Here is a 12,905-nt window from a genome sequence, read left to right on the forward strand (position 1 = left end):
AAAATGCAATCAGGTTTAAGCATCATACTTGTAAATCGCACATAACAATGATCTGTTAAAAAAGGTAAATGTCCTAGAGAAAGAAAAAAAGCAAGTTTATCTTATATAAAAATTGAATATAAACTCAAGCTTATGAACAGTTACATTTTTGTGGATTAATGAACAAAATCATTAATAATTCATTTATTACTTGTATTTTAAAATTAATGTTGAAGTTATGTAGGCATCAAAGAATTTGCAAAGTTGTATTTCAATAATCGCAACTATTAAACATGATTAAGGAAGTTAATAAGTAGATTAAACAGACAATTGTGCATTCCGATGTCCCATACTAAGGACAGATGGTACAAGAAACTTTTAATTTTTTTTAAATCATGAACATAACAAATTGTGCGTTTATGTAAATAAAATGAATAAGTATAAGCACATAAAGTTTCTCAATAATGTCTTATAAAGTGATAGAAAATTGCAAAGATTTATAAGGGTAATGGCAAGAAAAAAGCAATTTTAACACAATAGAAAGTCTCCAAATTCTTAGTAATTTATAAATTTAATATATGCATCGTTTACAACCAAAATATATTTCAAAATATATTCCAATCCACGTTTCCAATGTTTTGCTTCTAACAAGTGCCCAAAAGAGTTCGTAATTTATGCACTTTTTCAATCTTAGTTTTATTCTGGAAAAATAATCCTCGTTTTTAGGCAGATGGAAGCATTCAGAATGAAAAAAAAATAGAGGCATGAAGTAATATGATATTGACAACTTAATGTCACAATGTTGGGTTTGTAGTGCGAATTTAAATTTACTACATGGAGCTTGTAGTTTGTATTTAACACAAGTATTGAGTTCAAAATTGTGACAATATCTTTTAACAAAGGACACATACAAACAAAGGAAAGACACACTTTCCATACAGTGGATCATAATGATGTTAACAACATTTATCCTGATCAAATTCCTTGGCCTTTGAATAAATAAATCTCTCTTAGGTACCATGCGTCAGATTTCTAAAATAAATGGCATTTAAGTAAGAATTAATGTTAGGTGAGTGCCCAGCTTAAAAAAAAAAAAAATAAGAAATCATTCATGCATAATGCATTGAAATTGCACATATTTTATATATTTTTTTTCCAAATAATGTTTAAGCTACAAGATATATATTAATTTGTTTTCTCAAAGTAACAGAGCCAAATTGTTGCATATATTTAAATGTATCTGTGCTGCTACAACTGGTATGGTAAACATAAGTTAAAGATTTAAGCATTTACTTGACACATATTCAACGTTTTTTCGTATTTTATATAGGCATGGAAAACCAGTGGGTTATATTTCCAGCATACATTTGTTTGGTAATTCTTTTAGAAAAACCCTTAAAGATTTGTTTATATATTTGCTTATTTTTTAGTGCTTCCTTTCTTCCTTTACTATTAAACTATGTTTAAACAAGCTACTTCAGAGAATTTGTGTCCCCCGCTTAGGGAAAAAAGAAGAGCATGCAGAGTTGAGGGCAGGGGGGGGGGTTCACTCGATCCCTGTATTTGTAGAATTATTTAATGTATATATGTATATTGAAGCAAATAAAAAATGCCAATATGGATATAAAGATTTGATTGCTTATTCTTTAATATGTGTGTAGAAGAATCTTTTTAATATATAGAATATTTATCACACTGTAATAATGATTTTATGAGTTTGTTCACGCCAGACGTCATAACCTTTTTTATTTCACATGTTGAATAGTATCATTTAGTAAATAAAAAAAAATAGAGGCCCATGGGCCACAACGCTCACCTAAGTCAATATGGCCCTGCTGTTCTTCGTCAGCAGATAATTCATACGTAAAGCTTTGATCGCCTGTTCTAGGCATACCTCCAGGTGCCATGTTTTGAATGAAATTGAATCTAAACTTTCTTAGGATGCTTCTATAGTCATATAACTAATTATGGCTTTGCTGTTTTTGAAAACGGAATTTTAAAAATGTTTGCCACCATAATTGGGGGGGGGGGGGGTTATGATTTGAACAAACTTGAATCTATACTACCTGAGGATGCTAATCATGATTAATCATGGCTTTGTTGTTCTTCAGAAGAAGATTTTTAAAGATATTTCCTATATGTGTTCTTTTGTAAAACTTTGATCCCACATTATGGCCCCACACTACTGCTGGAGGATGCCTTGAACAAACTTGAATCTACAATACTTGGGGATGCTTCCATATCAATATGAGTAATCATGGCTTTCACAGCTAGGTTAAGGACGCCCATGAAATATACGCCTTTATATATTTAGGGAAAATGAATACAATTTTAATATTTTTTAAACAGCAGTAGTTTTGATAAATGTGAATTGTGGTGATTGCATTTGTATATATCGGGTCTATGCTGAGTTCGGCCAAAGTGACATCGCTTACATCAGCCGTTTGTCACGTGACAGGTTTAGAATTGGACCATATATGTACTACTACAAAGATCGTAAAAGTTCAACGATATACGGGCATCTTTCCGCTATAAAATTTATTTTGTTTTCTTTGAGACAAATTCCTTAACCCGAAAAGTGTTGGGAGCTGCTTTCTCATGCTCGAGAATTGTTTAAAATTTAGCCGTCTTTCTATAACCTCCAAACAAAAATGCAATACGCATTGGAATAATGTTAGATTACGGAATAAATAAACAGTGTACAACCAGCTCCCAGCACTTTTCAGAATAGTAGGAATAATAGCTACATGTGTTTAAAAATTCAGAATTTATAGTGAAGCAGATATTGTTGAACTTTTGACATTTTCGAGGGGCTGGACCCCTCATTCTAGCACGTTACTGTACAAATGTGCTCCCAACGGCTATATCTAAAGTCTACACATTATCAATTTAGTTTGACAATAAAATTTGGATTAATATATTACAGAATATGTCTCTCTTTTTGTCTGTCTACGCATGTTTCGTATTTATTTTTATTTTTACAAGCTACGATTAAAGCTTGATTCCCGCCTCAAATACAGAGAAACTGCGTGTCAAACTAATAAATGACGTCATCTCAGTAAGTACAGCGAGATCAAGCTGGCTTTCATTCTGCATACGCTAAGTGGTATTATGGCAAGATAAGTTGCACATCCATGTATATCTTTATAACATTTATGAGAAACAAAAGTATTTAGTGTGTTTTAAAAAGAACATACAGTATTTATTCATCAAGATTCATTTGTATTGTTTGTTCAAAATAGCCCTCCCGAACCTCTGCACAGACTGACGTATATATGGGAGTCCTTAACCTAGCTGCGTTCCTGTTCTTGAAAATATTTTTAAGGGGATGAAGGACACATGGTCACATGACTCTGTTTAACTACGTAATAGTCTCCGTTTATATAAGTGTAAAATGTGTAAAGCATCAGTTCTTGTATAATTATTTGACAATTTTTCTAACTTTAATTACCATCTTATATAAAAAAAATTAGAAAGTTTTAACATTCTTGTAAACATCAACAAATTATGACAAAGGTTGATCCACTCCTCTCTTTCCCTAAACTGCGCGTCCAACAAGTCGGTGACGTCATACACGATCTGTAAGTACAGCACGATCATACTCGGTGAACACAGGGGCGGTATTAATATGTAAAAACAGGTCATAATAAGTATATGATGAAATATTTTGAGAACCGGGGAACACAAAAATTATGTTTGCATGGCTGATGACGGAAATCTTATGTAGGTATATCTTATTTCGCTTATTTAGCTTACATGTGACGTCATAGTTGGTTTTTCCCGTACTCGAGAAATGTAACATGACACGTTTTTGTCATGCTTATGTCCTCTTTAACGATGTCCTGTGCAATATTCAGGTCAGCTTCACCATTCGAAATTTTTATAGTTAATCAATAATTCGAAGGATTTGCATTTCAACGTGAATTAAAAATATTGAATGATAGAATTTTTTGTAAATTACGTTTTTTATTGTTTAAGTTGTCTTAAAAAATTGTAATTTTCCCTATCCAGATGCAGTACTAGTGTGATAGACAAAACTCCCTTTTTCGAATTTTAAATCCTAGTTATACTCTGAAATATTTTAAAAGATACATATCCACTTTGATATTTTTTGTGTATGCTTAAAAAAATCCCATTATGGACAGAGCAATGAGCCCGGAAACATGGAGAATTAAAACTCCACTTAGATACTGTAGGGCATAGTGTTTGTCAATCAATATCTCCAAAATAAGGTAAGAAACCTAATGATATAACTGCTTTACGATATGTGGGACATACTCAATTAGAAATATACAAAATATGAAACAAATTGAATGACAAGTATTTTTTCAGCTCAAGGTCCTTCTCCTCCTTAAAAAGATTTTTCCTATATGTTCCTATGTAAAACTTTGATCCCCCATTGTGGCCGCACCCTACCCCCCGGGGGTCCTGATTTGTACAAACTTGAATCTACACTTCCTGAAGATGATTCAATGTCAATATGACTAATTGTGGCTTTGTTGTTCTTGAGAATAAGGTTTTTAAGATTGTTCCTATATACTCCTATGTAAAACTTTGATCCCCCATTGTGGCCCCACCCTATCCCCGGGGATCATGATTTGAACAAACTTGAATCTGCACTACCTGAGGATGATTCCATATCAATATGACTAATTGTGGCTTTGTTGTTCTTGACAAAAAGATTTTTCAAGATTTTTTTTTAATATATTCCTATGTAAAACTTTGATCCCCCATTGTGGCCCCACCCTACCCCCGGGGGTCATGGTTTGTACAAACTTGAATCTACATTACCTGAGGATGAATCAATATCAACATGACTAATTGTGGCTTTGTTGTTTTTGAGAAAAGCAATTTCAAGTTTTTTCCTATATATTTCTATGTAAAACTTTGATCCCCCATTTGTGGCCCCATCCTACCCCCGTGGGTCATGATTTGAACAAACTTGAATCTACACTACCTGAGGATGATTCCATATCAATATGACTAATTGTGGCTTTGTTGTTCTTGAGGGGAAGATTTTTCAAGATTTTTCCTATATATTCCTATGTAAAATTTTGATCCCACATTGTGGCCCCACAAACTTGAATCTACACTATGTAATGAAGGTTTCACATCTGTTTCAACTTTTACAGCCTAGTGGTTCTTGAGAAGAAGACTTTTAAAAGATACCACTAAATTTTCACTAATTCTTAATTATCTCCCCTTGAAAGAGGGTGTGGCCCTTCATTCGAACAAATTTGAATCCCCTTTAAACAATGATGCTTTGTGGCAAGTTTGGTTGAAATTGGCCCAGTGGTTCTGGAGAAAAAGTCAAAAATGTGAAAAAGTTTACACACGGACGGACAGCTAGACAAACAGACGGAGGACGGACAAAATGTGTTCAGAAAAGCTCACTTGAGCCTTCGGCTAATGTGAGCTAAAAAAGGATCGTCCGTGGTTTAAATCCGGGTGTCTCGCTTGCTAAGCAAGCATCGTACCCCTAGACCACGGAGGCACTTCATTATACGGTAAATTAAATGCAAACATTAGGTCACATATAATATTTATGTTCACGTTCGATATTGTCAAAATTTTACACAATACATGTTGTCTAATTTAGCAAATACTAATGAGTTCTAATAGATTTAATTAGAATATAAAGTCTGCCGACAACCTGTTTTATACGTAATAACTCTCCCCATGCCCCTGTGCTAAAAATAGTGCCAAGCGACATTTAAAACAATAAATTTAAAAAAACGGGGCGTGACACTTTGGGAGGGGCGAGAGAGGCCATAGGGAGTTATTGTATAAAATTTCAATGCAAAAGCTCAGAAGTTTCTTGAGATGTCGCCCGGAAACGAAAGTGTTACACACAGACGGAATTTATGAATTTACGCCCTTGAACTTTGACCTTTTGACCTCAAAATCAATAAGGGTCTTTCTTAGGCCACAGGGAGTTGTTATGTGAAATTTCATTGCAAAACCTCAAAGAAATCGCAAGATATCGCGCGGAAACGAAAGTGTTAAAACAGAGAGAATTTATGAATTTATTACCTTGACATTTGACCTTTTGACCTCAAAATAAATAGGTTCTTCTTTAGACCATAGGAAGTTGCTATGCAAAATTTCATTGCGAAAGCTAAAAGGGTTCTAGAGATATCGCTCGGAAACGAAAGTGCTACAGACAGACAGAAATACAGCTAGACGGACGGACGGACGGACAGACCCAAATTAATATCCCCCACTTTCAGTGAAAGCGGGGGACAAAAACCTGTGCAGGAAAGATAGTCGCTTATTATAGAGACAACATATCCATGTACCGACAAGTAATTTTTTGACACAGCTTCTATTTTCTGAAGAAAACATCAGATATACAGGTGACTCTTTTATTGATATCACTTTACATGTATAATCATATAAACCTTTATATCAATGCGTCATTATTAGAATGGTATATATAATGTTTCTATGATGAGCAACTACCACAAATATGTAGTGAAAATCAACATACGCTTCATAAAATCTCAAACACGGTCATATCTTCAAGAAAAATTTATGAAAAAAATTAACACTTCACGAAATTAACAAACAGAAAGCTCCACGACGAATAGTCAAATAAACTACCAGGTAAAATTTTTACGCGCACCTGGGCAGAAATGATGAAATAGGCAATATAAAACAATTCTGATTCGTAATATAAAGAAACTTTTATTGCTGTCTTCGCCTGCTGATCCCTTATGTAACTAGCTGTATGTGTTGATTCTTTCTATCTTTATTTACCTTACCTGTTATTTGTGTTCATGTGTATATATACATTTTATTGTATCTCATATAGTAGCAATCATGTTTTCGAGTGAAGAAAGAATTGAAATTGAGAAGGTGGGAAAAAAATAAAAGATGATATGATATAAGCTAGAAATATTCAAGTAACCTACTCCTTTTCAACTTCACCTTCTAAAGGTTAGGTGTTTACTTTTTATACATTCACGAGAAAGAAACTTGCAAACAAGTTGTTTTTTTTTTCTGGGGATAGTCAAGGTTGCCAAAGAGAAATGAAATAAATATCTAGCAATGTATGGATAGTTCCTGAATTTATCATCATATTGTCATCTCCAAGGAAATTCCGAAATATTTGCAGGTGAGATTAAGCTTTTGTCCTATTAGTTTTATATGTGAATCGTGTTTTGAGGATCATAATTATAAATATTTGCCCACATACATTGGGATTCACCTAATACCAGTCTTCAATTGTACGCTACTTTATTATGCATTTAAAATTTAATGTTCACAATTTTTGCTCAGGTTTGTCAAGACATATGAATGTTACAGTTACAATAATGGCCACGCTATTCATTATCTTAACTAGAAATTAGGACATCATTGTCTCAAAGTGAAAATAATAGTATATGGGAATATACTATAATATACAATATTATTAAATAAATAGCAATTCCAATAAGAAAGATCATCCTAAGCATAACATAGTTTTTGCAAGAAATTAATATATAAGTTTGAGTGTAATACAATATTATGAACACATTTCTTTTTATTCTCAACAATGGATAAAAAAAAATGGTGCAAAATTTGAAAAAAAGATAATAGAATTTTCTTTCTACTGGTATGTATTGATAAGTAAGTCGTTCATAGTCGACGAATTGTTTCATTAATTGAAATACCATCAATGTTATTCGATGGAATGCGGATAGTACTGTTTTATCACAAGCGTAGGAAGTTCATTTAATCTCTTATTGTGCTGAACGTGCATGTGCAAAAATTCCAAATACTGCACTGACTAACAATTCATTCTAAACCTCAATTGATGTCTTCAGTCGAAACTACAAAGTTGTAATTTGGACATGTCTAACGTTTAAGAAAATAAAGATAAAGACAGATGATTTATGTCCACTGTTGGTCTTTAGCAAAGCTCTGGAGGGGGTTCGGGGTAAAAATTAAGCATTCTGACTAAATTTAAATGTCCAAAAAGGGATATAAATTTCTGTTGGTGGTGGTCTGATGGAAAACACTTAGATGCTGGAGAATAACATTTCTGACAGCAATATTTTAGTGATCAGGGGAGATTGTTTACAACAACTTATTTTGTAATTTAATGTTTAGAATGATGATAAAATAAAAGATTTTCATAAGCCCTACTACTGACGGTCTAGTGTCTAAATACTCCAGTAGCTTGTAAATATTAAGAATTTTTGACAGCTTATTGTTTCATTTGCAATTTTTACTGTGTAAAATAAGAGCCATATTTACATTGCAACCCTGTATACATGTACAATTAAAACATTTTAAAAGTTTATTCAAAATAAATGCAAGCTTCCTTTTTTCCTTCATTACTTATGAAGCAATGTACATGTATTATTATCACCTGCATAAGGATTTAACATGTACATTTCCCAGTTGATTCGATACGAAAGCTCTCTTTGCAGACCATAACCTTACTGATGCAGCCGTCTTCTTTGCCAAAGTTTTCCCTTGAATCAAAGATTTATTATTTACATATGGAAGGAAAAATAAAATTTCCCTTTCTGCTATTCTTAAATTTCATTATACAGTTTCATTTACAAATTCTTCTGCAGGATTTTGATATGTGTTATTTCATTTTTGTCGAGAACAAGAGGGATAAAATTCCTATTTAGCAAAGGCTGCATTATTTTCAGTTCAGATGAGTTCATTTTTTCCAACTTTGACAAACATTGAATGCTGTAGACTAAATTTAGTGTTGTATGCTTTACTCATTTATCTTCAAATGAAACGTAGTAACGAGTATTTCGAGTGTTTAATTGTGGAGGAACTGGGGAATCTGAATTCCGTTCCATGGCTGTGCTTTGGGAAATTAGTCATCACAGAATGTCGGCGCTAAAAGTCCGAACGAATTCGTCATAGATGCAAATTCCATTTAAAATGATCAAATTTAAGACAAAACCTCATTATGAAATATAGCCTCGTACACATAAAATAATGCCAATATTTTTTGTTAATATAACATGTGTATTGGAATTAGTAACCCCAGTTCTTAAACAAGGTTAGACATTTAAACTGCAATCAGGATTATCTTTAAGAACTGGATCACACTGGCCTTGCAAAGTACAAAACAACGCTCTGTATAGTATAAGTAGAGGCGAATAACAAGTGCACTTACAGCGTATCCTGAATCTAGTAGGAAAAAACTTCAGCAATGCACTCCTGACAAATTGACTTTTCATTATATATTTGACTGGGCATTTCAATTAAAACAGCATTTTATCCTCATTTGTAAATAAGTAAACATGCACTTAAAGGCATGTTATGTTATTTAACAAAAAAAAATTTCAAGAAAAGAAATACATGTAGTCAGTTTATTGATGATTGAATGAATTGCAATAATATATATGTTCTTTAGTTCCAGTGGATTTTTCCAAGATGACTGAGCTTGTTTTTATTAAGGCAGGTGAAAACAACACTGGTATAAAAATGAATAAATTCAGTTGTCATTAAATGACGAAAACTTATATACAAATTTATACAATACAGGATTCATTCATAAACATGTAAAATTAATACTTATATTAATAATACATATAGTGCTTATTACAATCATGACCCATTTTATACACATGCATGAAAACTAAAAATTATACAAAATATATGCACATAAAAACAACAAATAGTGGACCAGGACTAGGAAGCTTATGCAACATATATACAAAAAAAATCAGGACAGGCAGGCAGGCAGGCTACTTAAAGATAAGTTAACGATACAAGGATATTCATAATCTCGTTTAATGTCAACATTTTTACGGTCGATACAATTAATTTGTTTACAATTTCAATTTATCGTTAAGTCGACTGCTGACTAACGTCTTTCATACGAATTGTTATGCCATTATTTTCACACTAAACTGTCTACATTTTTTTCTGTTTACCCAACCATGACAAAGAGCAAACAGCAGATGAGATAGGCTGACAGTGGATTCTTACTCCTTCATGACCCTTGATTCCACCTATAATGATTTGGAGGGCCGATTTGGTTCTTTGCCAAAATTGTATTGTTTCAATGGACTTTAATCATGATTGCAATTTATATTCACATTTCATGATAGACCTACCGTTCACGGTAGCTCAGTAGGTAGAGCGCTCGCTCCTTGTTCGGGAGGTTGTGAGTCCGAATCTCGGCCGCGACTGACCTAAGTAGATAAAAAATTTGGTAGCAACTATTTCTTCGCCATGCGCTCGGTTCTTTGAAGTGAAAGTTGCGTGTCCTTCGGATGAGACCTTAAAAACAGAGGCCCCGTGTCACGGCAGGCGTTTGCACAATAAAGATCCCTCACTCCTCAATGGCCCTGAGTGCCGAGTAAAGGTTCAAATTTGAAGCCCTTCACCGTTATATGGTGACGTCTCTCTATGATTGAAAAATTCTCGAACGGGACGTAAAACAACATACAATCAATCAATCATAATAGACCTCAACTATTTATATATACGTTTATAACATGTATGATACTATCATCAAAAAACTACTTGTCCACAAATAAGGCGGGTAGTCACAAAAAATTAGGTTTTTGTATTACTTGTCAATGTGGCACAACGACTTGTATAAGAATTATTAAAATCCCCGATAATGCAGGACTGATTTATGGTTCACGACCTTGATCATTATTCCCAAAATCTTAACATGTAATTATCGACCTTTGAAAATTGGTTTGAAAATCTTTGCTCAGATAACTGACTCAATTTTTCATTTTTCATAAAGATGAACGAGAAAAAGCGTACAGTTTCACTTAATGAAAAATCGACATCGTAATTCAAAACATATGATATTGGGAAAAAATAGAACTACTTCGTTATTTTAAACAGCTGATAAAGAATACTTCTTTGAAGCATAAATCTTCATGCAAATTCTCTATGAAATACGATAGAAGGGAAATATAAGTCGAACCAGTGTTAAGAATTGAAGGTCATGCTTTACTTAAAAGGACATACAAATATTAAATACAATTTCATTATTTTGGTGAGTTAAGAATTAACCCCTTAATACGTTGCATTATTTAATCCGCAATCGTTTAAAAATTAGAATTATTTAAAACAAAAATAGAGTGTGGTATTATAGACAATAGTTAATGCGCTAAAATTGTACATGTAGCGTTCTCAAATTGCAATGGACAAACTAATTTTAAACACCATTGTTGCATACAGTTGAATTCTGTATGCTATATACGTTTACTCATCTCTCTTCAGTTCTGACGTAGTAATGTTTTTAAATTGTTTGTGAAGTAATGGAAAACCTAGTACATACTTTTTCGAGACATTGCTTTGAACATAATCATAATCCGTTAAGCATAAATTATCCCGTTTCCAAACTCTCGTTGATGTCCCGGGCATACCAAATAAACTAGGCAGTGATTCCTTAAATTTACATTTATATGTGAAATTAAATTGTAAATATAAATAAAAAAAATGTTGCTTAATAGATTTGAAATACACGAGGCACCCTATATTACTTTCAATAGTCCTCGCCCACTGACGTCAGATACAAAGAGAGCCTCACGATTGACGATCATATTAGACTCCTGATCATGACCTTTCACTTGGCCAATTTACATTCAGGCGTAATTATCGAGAAATCAACTCATCCAACTTTCAAAGAGTTGTTACAGAGAAAACAATTACAAATGTAAATATTTGACTATTATGACCTCATTACTGTTGTCGTAGGATACATATCCTTGTTTACAGCACCAGTAGGAAGTGTACCAATGTTTAAGTTATTATTTAACAGTGCATTCTCAATTTTCTAAATTAGGTAGAACATTTAAACCGCCACAACGGCTATCTGATAGAATTAGAATTAAACCGGCCTTGCAAAGTATAGAACAACTTCGTACAATATATTCATAGGCGTAAAATATGTGTACTTAAAGTATCATTAACCTAACAGAAAAAAAACTGAATCAAATTTGAACCAAATGTTATATTACAATATTGATCGAATTCTTGTCAGAGTCATTAAAAAAACCCAGTATGAGTGTGATGTATATCTTTCTGCCATTATATATATATATATATATATATATATATATATATATATATATATATATATATATATATATATATATATATATATATATATATATATATATATATATATATATATAACTAATGTCCAAATAACTGTATCTCACTTCCATTTTCAATGACCGTGAAGTGTAGAGCAGCGCCGCGAGAATTCCATCGGCATCAAAAGCAAGTTTTTTGACTTGCCTAGATAGCCGAGCGGTCTGGCGAGCCCCGGGCTGGGGCGGAAGTGGGTATCCTTATAAAAGTGAATTTCTTTGTGCTTATATATATATATATATATATATATATATATATATATATATATATATATATATATATATATATATATATATATATATATATATATATATATTAAAATTCGATAGTATAGGTAGGTTATCAATTACAATTAAATCCACACTTTGCGCTTTCGCCTTGAGGCTCTTCAGAGTGTAACAAAGTTTATAAAAACAATACAACTTGGTTGTTATGACGTCGTTATTGTGACTCACAAAGGCAGCAATATACATTTGCGCAGGTAAATGTCATTAGGGTGCCAAAAGTATAGCATTAAACACATGTACATTGTGATGAAATAGACTGCTACTTTTATGCTATAATGTTCAATTTACATTTAGTTTAGGTTTAAATAATTTTACAAAGTAATCTTCCTTGGCTCTCCGTAATTGTTAATTATTTTCTAGAACTTTATAAAATGGAAATATTAAAAAGTTTCCATTCGCACATAAATCAAAATGTTCACTGCAAAGCGTATTCCTGACAGAGTGGTCCCGTATTTGTTGTTTATAGACTCTTACACGGTCAGCTAGTTTGTTGCCGGTGTGTCCAATGTAGTTTTCCCCGCATGAAGTACAAGACATACAGTATATTAAATTTTTAGA

General features: G+C 32.7%; 1 protein-coding gene across 1 annotated transcript in view; it reads left to right on the top strand.

The window, feature by feature from the left end:
• The window catches only part of LOC133204132 (xylan 1,4-beta-xylosidase-like), a 478,456-nt gene that overhangs the window by 4,335 nt on the left and 461,216 nt on the right, over positions 1 to 12,905 (top strand). The window lies entirely within an intron of this gene.

Source organism: Saccostrea echinata, unplaced genomic scaffold, assembly GCF_033153115.1.
Source record: "Saccostrea echinata isolate AGI-Se365-2 ecotype Australia unplaced genomic scaffold, CSIRO_AGI_Sech_v1 ptg000052l, whole genome shotgun sequence".
NCBI classification, from domain to species: domain Eukaryota; kingdom Metazoa; phylum Mollusca; class Bivalvia; order Ostreida; family Ostreidae; genus Saccostrea; species Saccostrea echinata.